Here is an 18,133-nt window from a genome sequence, read left to right as displayed (position 1 = left end):
TGGGAATCTTGGTGCTATAAGGTGGCATTCCTGCCCGGTTTTAATGTCTTCCCAGTAACGCACCTTATAGTAATGGTTGGCTCTTCTCAGGTTTTCTGCAGAGCGTCATCATGAGCCATTCCTTGAATTCCGGCGTGCTGGAGCGGGGGAGCATCAAAAACATGCAAGGCTGTGGCCTGAGAGGACCAGGATTCTCCACCCTTCTCTTTAACTATCGGCCCCTTCCCTGTCAGAAAACGTGTTCTAAATATTACTCGGAACTACTTTGTTTTTTGTTTGCCTTAAACACACCATGACAGCGTTTACATGGTAAATGAACCAAGGTGTTCAGCGTCATTCAATCCACCTAACTGTTTGTGGTTGAGTTTGTCAGAGTGGAAGACCAAGAAAAATGAAAGAAATGATTCAGTTTTGCTATTATTGCAATTTTCTTTTACATCACTGTCAAGACATTCGTCATCAGTGAAAAGCCTCACTTCAGCTTGAACATCATAAATTCAAATGGTTCTGTATGAAGCAACTGATCATGTTTTGGCTACATTCCTGGAAAGGGTTAAAAACAATAGAGCGCAGCGGTGCATGTGAGGAGTGCTGCCAAGTCTCTGGCATTTGACTCATGTTCTCATGTCGTATCTCACACTGAGAGGCACATTTTGTCTGAATATTGAACTTCCTTGTTTGCATCACACCAACATTCACAACTGCTCAACATTACTTTAAAGAATCTGCCTATCACCAGCATTGTTGTGTTTGGTTTTAAGTGATAGTCTTTTTTACATTTTTTTTTTTTTATTGGTCCCTTCTCTTAGAAAAACCTTGTTCTTAATTATTTATTATTAAAAGCAAACATTAACTCAACCTTTTACATCTGACTTACTCCCTGTGAATGGTTGGGTTAAACTATATTACGTGTTTATTTTCAGAGTATGATGCTCTTATGTTGTAATTATTATAATTATGAACAAACACACAAAATTAATAGGAATCAATTAGTGTGGTTGATATAATAAGTGAACAGAGTAAAAAGGTTTATTAGAGATGGAGAAGAACCAGCCACGGTTCAATTAAGTATATACCTACAGGATACACATTTGTTGTGTCGAAAAACAGTTTTTTAAAATTCTCTTCTGAATATGAGTAAATTCCTGAAGTCGCACACTCCAACCCAGCAGGTGGCGGTAAATTCCTTTAAAGGTGGTTTGTGGTCGACTTTGAAACCCCAAGAAAGAGAAGAAGGAGGCAAAAAAACCAGAAGGAGAAAGGTTGACTGAGAAATGCTCTCAATAACCTAACTTGCACAAACATTTCTGCAAACTGTCAATCAGCAGTTTCCTATTTGAAAGACTGGTAACTCTTTATTTGAAGCACCTGGTATAACACATTATAAACACTCATGAATGATCACAATGCTTTATAACCCACTATGTTAGGGTTAGGGTTAGGGTTAGGTTAGGTTGGTGGGGGGGGGGGGGGGGGTCTGTTGGAGTTCAGGGTGTCCAGACTGTTGGATAATTTAATTGATTTGACTGATGCAACATCATAGCTGCATGACTGTCTCTGAGCAACACGCCACTGAATGTCTACAGATGCAGGTAAATTAAGGAGTGATCAAGTTACAAATGTAATCATTGTGGCAACACTTCCTGTTTGTGTTTGAAAAAAGGAAGGCTCTCTTGTAAAGTGCTGTTTTGTGCACAGTCTGGCCAAAAAAAAAAAGTAATTTTCTTTAAATCCAGAAAATAGTTTGAGATTTTATTTGTTTCACAAGTCGATCCATAATTTGCGTAATTTCTTATGATGAAGCTGAAAGATCCAAGTTTCTATTGTGTGTGTGTGTGTGTGTGTGTGTGTGTGTGTGTGTGTGTGTGTGTGTGTGTGTGAGACAGATCTTTCATTCATGATGGTATTTGTCTTGTTTCCCCGATGCATTATGGGCCGCATTTCATAAAGTTACATCAGTTTGAGGTCTAAGTGCATAATGCGATATGCACTAATTTAACGCCTGCAAGAAAACAGATACTTGATTAAGTTTTTAATTGTTTGAATAATTTTGCTTGTACAGAGAGAAAATTATACATTGTGGCAGAAGATCTCTCACTTTGTGTTGTGGACTTTCATATCTGATGCTGTAATCCATCATTTTTTTTTTCCTTATTGTGTATAAACACACATTATTCTAATCGGCTCTTGTAGCTCACGCATTTGTCAGTATTGCTGGCACATTGCTTTATCATTATAAAGCATGTCATTTTCTTTTTTTCCTATTTGTAATTGCTGAAATATTAAGCAAAAGAAAAAGCAAACAATCTTACTGTTGGCTGACACTATATTTCTAAGTTGCTTTAACAGTGGTGCAGTTACAGCAGTTTACCCTGGAGACGCTGGATCAGGTCTCACTTGGCCTTTTCTGACTCCCAAAACAGCAACTCTGCAGCATCAAACATTTTCATGCCACTGTATCAATTCATAACTACTGCACATGGTGGTGCCGTAAACTGCTATGAACCAGTGATCTAGTTTATGTGTGTAGGATCACATCTGTGTGAGAGCCCCCAAGCAACAACAGGCACGAAAATCAGCTGCAGCGCTGCAACTAAAGCCCTCTCTATTTTCAGTTACCACTCCAGCGAGCTAAACTGTCATAAAGTCCTGACCTTCTATAAATAGTAACCCTGACCCAGTCCCAAAGGCCATGATATTTGAAAGGCATATCTTGTTCATGTCAGCAAGAGCCAGCAGACAACAGTAGCGTATTGCTATTAGCTGGACCACAGCATAAGGGGGAAAGTGGTGTTTGCCGAGCAGCTCTTCTCTGTGGGACGTAGTACAGCATGATTATCATTATCTTGTAACAGGAGGAGTTCTGCTGTTGGGCTGAAATTGGTTAAAAGCTGGGATGAAAGAGTGACTCTTACTTAGGTGTCAAGATGCGCTGGATTGGACAGTACTTTAAATAAATGCTGACAGGAAAAGTATTGAGAATAAAATTATCTTGTCTTTCTCGCCGTTCCCCCGTGTCATGCTATTGGGCAAGATGCGAAAAAAGGAAAAAAAAAACAAAAAACAACAAAAAACAAAAGATGGTGCTGTCAAATGGCATAGCAGTCAGACAGCAACTAAATAGAAATCAAATTGTAGGTGGTAGTTGAAGTACTTGGCAGTGCTTCATGGCAGTTTCTGCATCATTTGAAGAATTTTTAGAACTTGCAACAGCGCATAAATGCCATCAAGACCATTTCCTGTTATATTCCTTTTAATGTTCATGCATGCCAAATGACCCCCAGAACAGAGGAACCATCACACAGCAGATGACAGAGATTGAAGCTGGCGTGCCCCTGATTTGTCCATTATGATGAGCAAATTATGTTCTTACATGTCTACTGGCTGTTCTGTCAAATGGTACATCAAGCATTTCAAGACCGAACTGAATGAACGCACTGCCTGATGGAGAGTGAAAAAACATTATTCTTGATGTGGAGGCAAATTTTCAACAACAAATGAAATTGTTGTGACAATCTTGCCACTGAACCAGGCCCATGTTCCAGCTTATTACGGCAATTTTCCAAAATAAAGCATCAAATAATCTCTTCATTTTCTGCGTGTGGCGTTAGCTTGTCCCTGCAGTCTTTTCAGAAGTTATCTATGACTCCAGTTTCATTTGATCAGTAAGACAAATGAGTTTAATTCTTTTAAATGTACCCTATCAAACTGTGATCCTCCAAAAATTAACATGTGTTTTATTGTATAGTTTAATAGATGTTAGGAATTTGTCTTTAATTTATACTGATGTTTTGGTGACACGGGCTCAGCTCAGCTCTGGTATTTCATTTTTCTTCTTTTGTTGTTGTTTTGCTAACATGAAATTCTGACCTCCCTTTGCTCTTTCCCAAATATGAAGCTGACATTACAGTGAAACCTCACCTCACACAGCCGCAAACATATCTGAAAGCTGCCAAAGAAAATAATATGCTATGTTTGCAGGTGCAATCTATGTCTCTCACCTCAACGTCATGTTGCTCCGCAACCTTTCACAAGCATTCGAGTTTTCAATTGATGCTTTCTCCACACCCGCACCGCCACCTCTCATCCTCCTTCAGCCCCTCATTCGTCGGCAAATGAATTAAGCCTTTCCGAGGTGAAGAAAGGAAGTAATTATTAATTTTCACAATGGTTGGACTGGGGAGTTAAGGGATTAGCTACACTGAATACAAAAGAAAAGAAAAGGGAGAGACTTGTCAGACTCTTGTGAGAAGGGGTTTTGTGTGGTTGAGTTGACCGGAGATTGCGTTTGTTCTATACACCGATACAGGAATATTATATGACTAATGGGCAGCACAGCGCATTACGCTGTCACAGTTTTTCTCTCTTCTGTGTTGCTGGCTTTTTGCTCTCAAAAACAACCACCTCCTGTACCCAACTTTGCTGCAAAGCAGCCAAATAAGCAGATCTGAAAAGCTTGTTGATCTGGCTGTAGTTCCTCTTTGTTCGCTCTCTTTGCCTCATTCACACATTGACTTCAACATTGTTACACGCCGCCTGCTTGGAAAGCTGTTCCCTCTTCTTTGCCTGAGGCGAGAGAGCATCTTTGTTTACATCTCACCAAAAGTTAAGGACTTAAGGTATTACACCTACTGCTTTGGCGCACGATCATTTCTTCACTCGAGGCGGCGAGCGGCAATTGTTTGCAGGCCTCAGTCCCTTTCAGGAGGACACGCTGAATCTAATTAAGCCGCGTACTTTAAAAACATGTTGTACTAAACTGTAAAATCTTAACTTACTCAATTAATTTCTATTCCCCATGAAATCATTTATCTCCAGTTTCCCTACAATGATTTTGAATGGTGACAGGCAAGATAAGTGTTATTAGTTTGTGTGTGTGAGTGTGTGTGTGTGTGTGTGGCTTTATCTCTGATGGTTGAAAAAGGCGTTTAATTGCATCCCCACTAAGTATGTCTGTTGTGTAGAGTAAAAAGCGCTGCTGTGTTTGTAGAATACCAATCATCTGATTTGCATTTGGTGTACCACAGGAGGGATCCTCACGCTTCGCGGGGACGTTGAGCATGTTCGGCGCGTTCTCCTCAGGTCAGACGCTTTATTTTTGCCTGTCTGTGAACTTGTCAGCGTGAGGCCCACACACAACAGAAGGAATACTGTCACCTGGTGGTAAATATGGAAACCTCACCACGAGAACCAGCAGGCCGCCGCTGCAGTGAGCGGAGAGGAGAGGACTGGCTGCCGCACCTACAGGGAGCGAGCTAATTAAATACATTGGTAATTAACACACAGGGACGTATTGATTAATTAAAGGGGAACTCCACCAATGTCACACATGGGATTGAGTTTGCTGTTTATGAGGAGGTAGCTTGTAAAAGCAGATGTTTAATGTCTTCCACGGATCCACTGAAGTGCAAGTTGGTGGAAGATTTAAGGGTAGTATTCAGCAGTGTGTGGCTTACTTTCAGCTTTCTTAGATCAGCCCACTGTTGACAAAAATCAGCTCATTTCAGCCTCTGCTGCTTTGATTTTTCCTGGATCCTTCTTTTCATCTTTTCTGGTCTGTACCCACAGATTTATGAAAAAGCAACGCTAATTTAAAGCCACACACATAAACCACAGGAGCAAGTTATCGGAGGTTTTGGACGACGGGGAATCAAATATTCTGCGTTTTAAACTCAAAATGCGAGAAGCTGCTTTCTTCTACATTTATGCGTCTATCTTCTTACTGCTTCGGGTCGCAGGGTGCTGGACAGGCCATCGGTCCACTGCCGGGCAATCCCAGAGAGACAGACAGCAATTTAGAGTCACCAGTTAGCCTCATATGCACATTTTGGAAGGAAACCAAAGCACCCTTGCAAGAACACATGCATGCAAAAAGAGAGGAGATCATGCAAATTCCACACAGAAAGTCCCCTGAGTCTTCTAGCAATAAGGAAAGACTGCTAACCACTACACTCAGGGTCGCACAGGGCGGGAGCTCAGAGCCGGCTGTACTCAATGTGAGGCCCGAGGCAGGATGGCAGGATATATTAAATCCCCCCCCAAAAATGTTTTTCACTTTGTGTGTGTGTGGTGTACGCTGGATTTTCTCTGATTTGCATATTAGATTACATACAACTTTATTGTTATTGCAGTGAATTGTTGCTTTGCAGATGCAGAAAAGCAGGAAACTGAAGTCTAATATGTATATACGTGTTTGTGTGTGTGTGTGTGTGTGTGTGTGTGTGTGTGTGTGTGTGTGTGTGTGTGTGCTGTTAGTTTTAATTGCAATAATCACGATTAATTAATAGAGAGTGGTCAACACTTGAAACATGATTAATCACAGAATTAGGGTTAACGTTATCTCATAGTTCACCAGTACAGGTGAATTACGAGGATTACATTCTTCATTTGAAGCTTGAAAATGTTACAGATGTCCTTCTCTGACTGACAATGTTCTGGACTGTTCAAGAGCAAAAGAGAAAATGGGACCGGCCTTCCTTTGAGCATCTCGATTATAAAATGTTGGATGGTTCAAATTCCACATTCGTGAGTGTTTTTCAATGTGAAACTGCTTACAATTAAATGCATGCTCCACTTAAGTTAAAAGGTTTAGATCAAGCCATTTTTTTTTTTTTTGCATTAAATTGATGATTTGGATTTGAATCAATGTGAGCTTTTCCAGTTAATAATAATCATAGTGGTGGGATGTGATGCTGTGGGTGGGACGTTTGAAACGCAACACAATACACAACACAATGTTGATTATTTTTCGACAAAGGTTTGTTTCATGGGTTGAATATGAGCTCTGTAAAAAAATTGTTTAATATTTTTTCAAGCCTATTCCAAAAAGTTTGGGACCATGTGTGGCACTCAAATGACAGCAATGGTTTCCATAACCTCATAAACTTAGATTTTATTTCCCAGTTAGACAAAGATGCCATATGAGATGTTTCGGGCAACACTGCGTTAAGAACAGGCATGATTTTACATGGAAAACCACTGCAAGGTCTCAGAAACACTTCCAGAAATGGCTGTTTGTGAACACAGTTTGCAAAAATGACAAATCACATGTTCACACGATATTAAACTGATTTGTGGTCAGATGAATCAAAGTTAGGTTTCCAGAAGAGGGATCATCCAATGGTGAGTCAGAAATGTTGCTTCTAAAACTGAGAAGAATATTGAAGAATTGGGACAGCGCCTGCCTCGATCCAGACAGCCCCTCTTTCACAGAACACTTTCCTAATTTCAGCAAGACAATCCCAACATTTGAATTATAATAAAACTCAGTCTGTGCCAAAGAAAACCTTTGACTGTTGAGCAGCTGAAATCCCACAGAAAGGAACATCATTTCTCTCCCAACAGTAATAACTGATCGCCTCGACTGCCAAATGTTTACAGACTGTGATTCAAGAGGAGCAAGACTAAGATGAAGCTGCGCTTAATGGTAAACATGCTAAACTGATGCAATCAGAATGAATCCACATTTTTACTGAGAGGCTTGTTTTTTTTGTTTAGTTTTCTTTTTTTCCCCTCCAGAGAACAAAGGTTTATTTTTTCACATGCATTGAATGCACAGTGGATCTTGGTCTCTGCTGAGGAGCAGTTGGGTATTGAGGCGACGGGTTTTTAACCTTTATGACCAAAAGAGTCTATTTTACTGCTTTTTCACCTGGTCATTTTTTTCTGGAGCCAAACTAACATGTTGAATCTTTTATAATGCTCGTGACAACATTTAGCCTTTTACTGTTTTTGGCTTTATTTTGCGGAGCCCAGGTCTTGGGCCTTGCTCAGTTTGTCATTTCTCAAAACTGAAAACTGAAACTACAACTTTGTACCACAAGCTGGTGCATCGAAAGACTAAGTATTTAGCATTCATTGCTAAATTCCTTGCCAATCCAAATTGAAAATCTAGCTGCCAGAACTTTGGAAGAACAGATTAGCCCTGTAGCGTTTCACCAAATATTTCATTAGGGAAATCTATACTAATAAAACCGGCACCTTTTGACAATCCCTAAATGTTCAAAAATGTCTTTGTTCTGCAATCAGTAATATATTTTCAAAGCGGATTGTTTTGGGGGCCTTGAAATCTCAGATATTACTAATGAATTCACAATGGCTTGGACAGTGAGCTACAGCCGGTGAGCCAACATTCAAATACCAGTCTCCTCAAATGAAGCTGCCAGACACAATCCAGCCACCATTCATTTTATTATTCATACCTATGAATTTCCAACTGCGACTTGTCACTGCGTCTTCTGCGAAAAGGCCGATTGATTTTCTGTCTTCGTCTACGATATGTCATGTTCCCATATAATCACATCAATAGAGCGTGTGAAGTGAGTGGTCATAATGTAGTTACAACACAGTTATCAGGGGAGTGATACCTTAATCATGACACTTAATCCAAAACCCAAAGTCACTAATAACATACTGACCAATTACAAATCAATATGTCATTCATGGTCATCCATTACGCCAGTCTATTACAGACGGCAATGACGTGTAGCTTTTAGTTAGAACAATTTCAAGACTATTATTGCTCACTATTATTTTTTGTTCACTTCAACTTGTTCTCTGCCTAATTTCACTGAAGAAACTGCTTGAACAGGTTGCTTTTGATGTACTGGTTTAACTATTTAACGTGGACTTCAGTCGAGATTTTTTCCTATGTGAATAGAATTGAATTATTCTAAAAAAAAAAAAAAAAAAAAAAAAACACTGCACAGGAATATTGTGTAAAGCTGTTCTTTTGTCAAAAACAGAGTAACTTATCGTTTGCAGCTAAATCCCAGAAAGCAGGTTCAATAGCGCACACGCCTTCCTTAAGTCCTTGGGGCTTTCTCATGATATAGATATTGCTTAATATTTTATTGCAATTGTATCTCTCTGCACAGCAGATGAGCACCTCCATTTCCTCAGTGAGGCCACAGAGCTTCGCTCAGCCTTACACCAAAATGAAAATCAATAATTGCAATAGACAGATCGCTAAAACACACACATACATCAAAAAGAAGTCCAAAAAAAAGTGTTTGGCTAGGTGTGCGGTAAGTAAAAACACCACATATGTTCATATCAGGAGATCATTTGGTGCAAAGATGAGTATGTGTTTTGGTAAAATAAAATATGGATAAAGGCTTTAATTGAACATGCAAATAACTACAAAGAAGTATCACATAATTTTTGTAAACTTGTTTTGATGAGGAGGATACTTCATTGTAAAATTGTCACAATAATGAAGTTTATCAAAAAAAAAAAAATAGCTTCCATTTTTAAAAGCCTCCCATGGCAGGAACATCTGCGGTTCAGGGGACCTTCAGTGTTTTCCTTTTAATTTCTGGGGCAGAGCTTGACTAACAATAAGATTATTTCAAGACGTAACTATAATAAAAACTCCAAACACTTAACTGAACTTTTTGGTTGGATTTCTGGATTATCAGGTTCGTTAATGTTATACTTCAATACAACAAAGTTTTGTTGGGAATGTTAGTTGCAACTGTGATATTAAACAAGAAAACAACATTTTACGACAGCTCTCATATACTTGCGCTACAAAATACCGATGAAATACTACATACTTAAAGTGCTTTCATTCATAGCCCCACTCAGAAACTGCCTCTTCATTCTTATCAACATGATAATGCATTGCTAAATTCCCACAGGTGTTAAATTATAAAGACTGGTGTAGCGTAAACTCTTAGCAGTCAGGGCTCTGAAATATAGCCATAAAAGTATTCAACCCCATTTACTCACTCAAGCTGAATTGTTTCACAGGAAAAAAAACATTTCAAAACATTCATTATTCATTCGTCATCCTCAGATTCAAGATTGCTTTGATTCTATCTGTCTCACAAGGAAGGCTTAGCCCCACACTGGCTCACCTTAACAGGCTTTTAGAGGTTTGCATGGGCGAGTCGACCGTCACTGATAAGTCAAATAACTGACGCTGACTTCACCGCATGATGCACGGACCCCGTACAGGATAGGGAATATGAAAGCAGGGTTTTAAAAGATGATAGGTTTAAGGTGTTTCCTGGTAAGCTTGCAGTCTTTTGCTGCAAAAATTAAACTAATCTCAAGCTATTTGGTTCCTTTGACACTTATCCAACATGGAAAAGCAGCGTCATTAGATTTCACATCGCTGAGAAAACACAAGGCTAAACATAGATGTTCTACAGAAATATGGGATTGTGTTTACGATGCAAACGTTCTTCCTGTTTATTATTTTCATTTCCTTTTCAATTTCCAGTGTGAATCTCGGTTTATTTCCTTCCTTTTACTGTGTGTCTCCCATGTTTCAATAATAAACATTATCCTCTGCATCTGTAGCCCCTTGGATTAAATTTATCTTATCTCTGAGCTGAATTTCGCACTACTACATTTAAAAACCTTGGCCACACAATTAATACTGAATCCCTGCTTAGTGAGTTCAACTTTATTGATGAAAACCAAAATGAAATACAGTTCAATCAATATGGAAATGTGTGCATTGTGCTTTCTCATTACGCTTGTGCTGGTTCCCCAGACTTTCCCTTGTCGCTTTTCAGACCATTTGTGCCAAACAGGTCCCCGTCCACCCTCTGCAAAGAGGTTAGAGTGTAGAAATAAATTAAATATATAAATAATTATGAATATTGTTAGACTGCTTTTGCATTTGTTAATACACTAATATTGATGGGTTTTTTTCTCTCTCTCCTCCATTTCACACTCTGCTGGCCTTCTTGTATCAATTTAATCGCAAATTCCCAACAAAAATTTAATTAAAGTTTGAACTCATACTATTCATAATCTCAGAATCCCCTCGTCTCCTTTTCCCTGGCATTAATGTGACAGGGGGAACTCTGGAGCGGCTGCAGCACTTAAGGTCTCTCCATGTGTAACCCTGGGGGCCATTACACAACACAGACCTTACAATTACAGTTTACATGTTTTTCCACTGGATCCAAACAGTTCACATCGGCTCGTGACTCACTGAAGGACGGTAAGTGGGTGGTAAATGATAAATTGATGATTTCTCATTTAAAAATAGAGTATATGTTTCTATTTTTTTAATATATGTATATATATATATATATATATATATATATATATATATATACCTTGATGTAGATTGTGACATTTGCTATCAATATGAGTGTCTTATCAAAGCAATGAAAACACTTTCTGAGAGAAGTTCTATGAAAAATTATTGAAAACAAGGTGGTGGTTTGGACATCCCCTGATCATCCGTCTTTACAAACACATCCATCCATCTTTCAATTTGCAAACACAAAAACAGCTGATACATTGATATTATATGCAAAAGTATGCATTTTTAAATCCTTAAAACAACATGGGTGAATTTACATAGTTATATGGTAAAAATACAATGACAACAACAAGAAATGTCCACTGAGGGAACAGCCTGCATAGTTGTGAGTTGAGCTTTTTGGAGTTTGCATGTTCTGCCTGTGCATGCAGGGGTTTTCTCCCAGCATAAACCTGCAACAAAGAGTGGGAGTTTAGCAGGAAGAGCGAGAATCAAAATCTCATTTTAAACTGGGGAAGTGATTTTCTTTGCATTGAGGAAACTGGTATTTTGTGTGAAGAGGAGGGTTTGGACACAATCAACTGGTTGAACTGCTTAAGTGGGGATGGGGGGGGGGGGGTGCTACTGAACCACCTCCTTAAACATGACTCCTGTGTGGAGATGCTCCTTCCAATATCATGCTCGAGATGGGGAATTAAAGGCTGTTTGATTACCTCTCCGCGGCTAAACGCCGTTTAATCCTTCGTGGCAACGCGGCAGTGAGTTCGCCGGGGAGCGGGATTGGTCAGCGGCGGCTGACCGCGCCCTCAACCCGGAGAAGCTACCTACCAAACTATTACCGTCAAGTGTCGGGGGAAGAGGGCTGTGCTGCCTTGCTGCTGCCGCTGCCGCTGCTGCCCTCGGTGCGGCGGAGGAGAGAAAGCATCTTTGTCTGAGCTCAGAAGCTCCGGGCTTCCCTTTCCGCTCGCCTCCATCGACACAGCCGCGGCTACAGATAAGAAGAGCCTCCTTTCTCAAGACAGAGGTCGCATATTCATCTGCCGCATTCATCTCTGCTCAATTTAGGAATTTTTTTTTCTCTCCCTCCCTCCCTCCCTCCCCACCTCTCTCACTCTCGCTCTCCTCTCCTCCTTTCCGTCTCTCCCTCCTTCTCTCCTTCTCTTTTGTGCTTGCTGTTTGCCTGGCTGGAATAATCTCGCCCTCCCTTGTCTCCATGTGTCGGATCGCCGGATGATGCTCAGGTAAATGACACCGCGCACCTCCTACACACGGACGACCTTACGGACGGAGGGGAATGGGCTTTATCAGCGTGCTGCGGTAGAAAAACCACAGGATAAAAAAAAAAAAAGAAAAAGAAAAAAAAACCCCGTGCCTGTATGTCTTTTTTTTTTTTAATTCTCTCTTCAATGTCAGTGGTCCGGGATTGTTTGTGTTTCGTTTCGGTGGATGCTGCGCTGCTGCTGCCTCCGCCGCCGCCGCCGCTGCTCTCCAATTACTGGCACTTCTTTAAAGCTTCTTTCACATATTTCACTCTATGTGGACAGAGGTTTTCCATATTTGCAGCCCCGTATTTCTTCCCCCCCCCCCGCCAGCGGTGTTTACAGCCAGTTGAGGTGGGTGGAGGTGGAGGAGAGGAGAGGTGTATGTATGCTTTTTTTTTCCAAATTCAACGCGGCTGCGGATGAGGTCGCTTAATTGCGTGCCGGAAGACATGCCCTGTGGTCGGGCTCTTTCCCTGTGAATAAAGACTGCTGCGGCTCCACGGGAAATATGGAAAAACCAGCAGCACAATCTATTGTTTGATTGTTCTCGAGATGCCACACGCCGGGCTGCCAGGCTATTAATTTTTTATATAAATATATATAAAAGTGAAGTTAAGGTGGTCTTTGAGGCATGCTGCATGCAGGGCCCTTGTCTCTGAAATGCTTGAGGTAGCCTATTTATTATTGAGAGAGATTTCATGTTCGGTGCCAGAGGACTGGCCAGTTTAAAGATAGGGGAAGGAGAGAGACAGACAGAAAGCGAGGGGGGGAGCAGGAGTTGAGTCAAGGAGCCGCCACATCATTTGCAACAAAGGGAGCCACTGCTGTCAGCTCCAAAATCCTGCTCCAAATGAAGGCAGGAAAGTTGTGAACATTAGAGGGTTTTATTTTTTACCTGTGAGATAAGGTGGTGTTTCTTAACGCCTTCAGCCCGGGTATCTATATCCCCTTAGGAAGCTGCTGCTGCCTCCATACAGCAGATTAGGTAGCACCAATTAAGGAGGCTTGACCACTGAGGAGATGATGTTCAAATTACAGCCTGCACCTAAAAATACCGAATGCTTTTCAAAGAAATGGAAGTGTCAGTAAATCCCCCACACTCATTTACAACCGTGCATATTTCAAATGAATGAACAGAGACAGTTCACTTTATCATCATCTATTGTGCACAGGATTGAAGGAACTGGCATAGTGTGGGCTTTTAATATTGTAATTCCATCCAAGGATGTGTTTTGTTCTCTCTTTTGAGCGCGCGTCTGCAGGGCTGTCACTTGAAATGGCAACGAGTCTGGGTCACAGCATGATATTCCTCCCCAATAATTAGATTAATTTATCAAAGAAGGAAGAAGATGGGAGGTGCCCAAGATTTGGAGCCACACTGCTGCACAACTCACGGGAGTCTGCTGCCCTACCTGCACCTCCTGCAAAACGTATTTGCTTTGCAAATTCTGCTCCAACTGTAATCCGACACATTTTGTTACCGAGTTTCCTGAACAGAGGAGCTGAAATTTAAGCATTAACATAACAGGTTAGAGGAGCACTAGCTCGGATTTCATGTTCACCTGAAATAGGTGACCAGCTCCATTTAAATGGTGTTGCAGGCGAGCTTCTGGCATCTCACCTGTGGATGAATGTTGCATGTCAGAAAAAAAAAAAAGGATCTAGAGGGAGAGAGAGAGAGAGCAGGCCCCGTTTTGATGAGAGCTGTACTAATATCAACAGAATCATGGCTTGCAATCCTCTAAACATGAGCTCCTGCAATGCTGAGCACGACTTTTTTGTTCGAGTGTTTTTATGATTATATTTTGAGGCAGCAATAAAACAGCAGGGTGTGTCACACTCTTGCCTTTTTTTTTTTTTTGGGTTGTTTTGTATTTGTTAGGTTGCATTTTACTATCCCTTTGACGTGCCTCCTTGATGTTTGCGGCACACAGTACAATTTCCATGTTTATTTTCATTACTTATCAGCTCTGTTGTGACACAGGGCGCGTAATTGCCAGGCTCTCGCTCATCATTTGGTATTTTTGGTGACTTGGGTGCCATCTTTACCACACTCGTGTCGCTATGATCTGACTCACAAGACATCTGTCTCCGTTGCTGCTTCCAATGAGATTTAAGGGGCTGGAAAGAGTTAGCGATATAAAAAAAGAAAATGGTGTCACTGCAGTTACAACAACAACAAACATATAACAAATAGTCAACATTAAAAAAAAAAAATCAAAGATATATTTTTATAGCTTGTAACAGTATTGTACTGTGTAGTACTTTGTAGCCCACATGGAGCTTAATGTTTCAACACGTTTGAGCCATTATTAGTTAAAGCTGATTTGACTTTTTGCATTAATGAGGAAGCTGCTATGTGTGAACAAGAAACGTACAATTAAGATATCAGGCAGAAAGCTCCCAGCAGATATACAAAGAGAGATGGATGTCTGTATGACGTGAAGGAGGAGACTGCTTGAAATAACAAGAGGGCACAGTTGACATGGAGTGTGTGTGTGTGTGTGTGTGTGTGTGTTTATGTGTGAGAGAATGTATGTGTGTCAGAGCTCAATAGCTTCAGCGTGCATACTGGGGAAGTGGAAGGTTACAGATATTGTGTGGCATTGCGAATCGTGTCGCTTCCTCTCTATCATACCCCATCAAGGTCATATCCACAGACTGAAAGTGGTGGCCCTGGCCTTTTCCACTCCTGGCTCTGGCAGAGGAACGGGGCCCGCGGACCACTGCTGCTTCTAATCAGGGCTGACGCGTGACTCAGTTGCATGCCAGCTGCACAGCCAAACAGGGATTATGTCCCTGGATGGTGAAGACAAAAAAAGGTCACTGTGGAGATCTTTGTCTCCCTACACCTTTTGGCGAGTTTGTTTTATTTAATTATTTGTACATTATTTCTGACGAACTTTACTCAGAGGCTGAGGCGGTAATGCTCAAATAACACAAAGATCCTGCACACAATCCCAGTCATGTTGCCAGAAGTCGTGCAGTCGGAGTTATGACACCAGCAGCGTACTGTCGGCTAACTTACAATCTGGGTCATTGTGCCGTTTGTTTTTTATGAGTAGCTACTGGCTTGTAAAAAGGTATCAAGGTCCAGATGTGGACATTAAAATATCCAAAAGAGAAATAATCAGAAAAAAAAACTACTTATGCAGTTGCAACTGATTTAGAAAGCTTGATTGGTCTTGTTATACATCTGTGAAATAATAGACAGTGAAATTGCCAGTTATTTTCACCACAGGTGGTACAGTAGGTGGATTGGGATGGAAGGTGGTCTGTAATTTTCCCTAAGCAGAATGCCTCTCAGGATTCAGCAAAGGTTGGTACATTGGTGGCTGTCACACTGAGAGACACTGTGACAAAAATGTTTTTTTTTTTTTTCTCTTTTTCAAAATGCTCGGCTGTAATTTATTAAATATGTGCATGACAAAAATACACTGGATCACATTTCAGCAAGAGCCGTTATCGGGGGGGCTGTGATGAATGAAATACATTTATGTGCTTCTTTGTGATTTTAACTTGTAAAAGGCTGTCAGACAGAAATTAATAGTAACTTAAAAATTAAACCTTTTTTTTTTTTTTTTTACCATTTTCAGGAAAAAAATGAGTAGAAGATTTCTTTATTTCATATTTTTTTCTTCACAGTGCAGCTCTAATTGATGAGACACTGTTGTCCATCTATTGGTATTTTTCTGCAATTTAACAAAAAAGATGTTGATAACATTTGGAATGAAATACCTTTTTATGTTGCTTCCTCAGTTTTTAGTCATCCCTTTCCTTGGATTTCCTTGCAGACCATTAATAGTAAAGAGCAGGGAAAAAAAGATAACGTGGATGTCCGTGATCACGTTATACTCTGCAGGTTTCTGTTGTAATATAACCAAAAGAAATGGGAAGTTCTTTGAGTACAGATAAAAGCCCTGGAAGGTGGTATTTATAATAAGCATTTACTGCTCAACTTAAGATATGAGCCCCCGCAGTTAAAAGAAAGCAGCTTTGTCTTTCTGCTCCATTCAGGTGTCTTGTGCACATCCAGTGGGGTTGCATTACATTGCAAATGTAAGTATTTCAGCTCATTCATCGCTGGTACCGTGTGACAGCATGGAAAAGGGGAAGCTGAAGCTGCACTGTTAACCAAAATGTGCCCAGGCAGCATAATCAGTGCCCTTAGAGATATAAAACACAATATCACCCTGTCAGGGTATACATTATGCAGTTACAGTGCTGAAAAGACGGCAGTGTAACAAGGCCCAAATCTACCCCACAATCCTGATGAGGAAACTTTAGAAGCGGGAAAGAATAGAAACGACTCAGTGTGCTCTAGTTAGTGTGAAATTTTTAATCTGCGTTTCATCTTGGGATGTATATTGTGCGGCGTTTCAGCTGTGCTCTGATATCCTGTTGTAGACCGTGTGTGTTTTCATCATCATGGAGTCCCGGTTCTGTGAGTCGTATCGACTGTAAAGAACAAGTCGTTTTCAAAGTACCCTCTCACAGTTCTGTCCGTTGATATATTGCGTAACAGTGGGATATTTGGGTTTTGCATGTTCTATATTTGGTTTTGGCATTCCCAAATGCTTCAGTAATGAATGTCAAGAAATAAGATAGATCACAAGTCTAACAACAGGCTGGATCGACTGTATTATTCATGACTGTACCAGAGTTGGCTCCTTTTTACACTACATCAGTGCCAGCTTTAAAGAAACGTGTCTAGAAGCCAGTTTGTTGCACAAAAAAAAAAAAAAAAACGAAAAAGGAAAAAATACCAGTGGCACGAAGAAGGTCAAACATTCACCTTGGTCGCTTGTCAGCCTGATAATAAGTATAATCTACATCACCTCAGTGGTCAGTAAGTTAAAATAAAAAAAAAAACTTTTTGAAAGAAATCCCGACGACTGTTGGGCCACTTGAAATGTTTTGATTGAACTTGCATCAGATCTGTTGCCAGGGACTTCTGACAGGGCTGCCGAGGTCTTACACTATCTTAGTTGCAGATCAGTCAATGAATCTTTCTCTTTCATTCTAGCTGTTGCTTTCAGTGGCAGAAGCATTTATCTTTTCAACCTAATATCCTCAATGCTCTCTCATGGGTGGCATGGGAGATCTCACAATGAGACGAAGCTTGTGCTTCGGAAAGATTTGAGCAGAAAACCTTTGCTAGCCGTTGTAAAACTGCACTCAGACTTGAGGCTAAAAGAGTAGAATGACGACGGTTCGGTTTTTTTCCTGTCTTATCTTGTCATATTAAGGCCAATGGGCTGTTTATGCGATGCACTGACCAGTGAGCAGCAGGCCAGTCGCGAATCAGAAGGTTTTTAGCAGCTGCCTGACTGTCCATCCATCACGCTGATTTCTGTCGTGCTTGAACTGGGCCTGTCACACTCAGATGGCCAACGGACTGCAGCATGAGGCCTGGTGTGGTAAACACCGGGACACTCGTTTATTTCAATTCAGACTGTGTCATCAGGCATCTCTCAAGGGGAACAGATTCATGCTAATTTGTTATAGTATGCATCGGAAATCTCATCTAATGCTGCATTGCAAAATCAATCTTATCCTTGCCTGAGGCTGCTTTGTCTATAAAGGCGTTTGTCTCATGCGTCCTACCTGTACGAGAAGGCTCCATGCCATATCAATGTCAGCATTCATTGGGTCTTAGTGAAGCTGTCTGATCCCGGCCAAGAAGCTGTTACCCAAGATTAACCCAGGCTGTTCTTTTGCATAGCAGCCGAAGAGGAGCGTGTGCATGTTGTGTGTGTGTGTGCGTGCGTGCGTGTGTCTGCACATGTGTGGAAAGAAAAGAATCAGTGAGTAGGATCTGTGCTTGCTCCCACTCTCCGTTTTGTCTGGTGGCATCCTCCTC

At 40.8% G+C, this 18,133-nt stretch overlaps 1 protein-coding gene across 12 annotated transcripts in view; it reads left to right on the top strand.

Annotated features, from left to right (window-relative positions):
• Positions 1–11,851: 11,851 nt before the first annotated feature.
• Positions 11,852–18,133, top strand: part of nrxn2a (neurexin 2a) — a 117,448-nt gene continuing 111,166 nt past the window's right edge. For 6 of the 12 annotated variants that reach the window (XM_030100565.1, XM_030100563.1, XM_030100567.1 and 3 more), the window contains exon 1: positions 11,852–12,249. The gene's annotated coding sequence lies outside the window, so the exon portion shown is untranslated. The remainder of the gene's footprint in view (positions 12,250–18,133) is intronic. The other 6 variants (XM_030100569.1, XM_030100568.1, XM_030100574.1 and 3 more) reach the window with 1 other exon arrangement.

Source organism: Salarias fasciatus, chromosome 10 (genome assembly GCF_902148845.1).
Source record: "Salarias fasciatus chromosome 10, fSalaFa1.1, whole genome shotgun sequence".
Taxonomy (NCBI): domain Eukaryota; kingdom Metazoa; phylum Chordata; class Actinopteri; order Blenniiformes; family Blenniidae; genus Salarias; species Salarias fasciatus.
The sequence above is the reverse complement of the archived record's forward strand: the minus strand, read 5'-3'. Positions and strand labels throughout refer to the sequence as shown.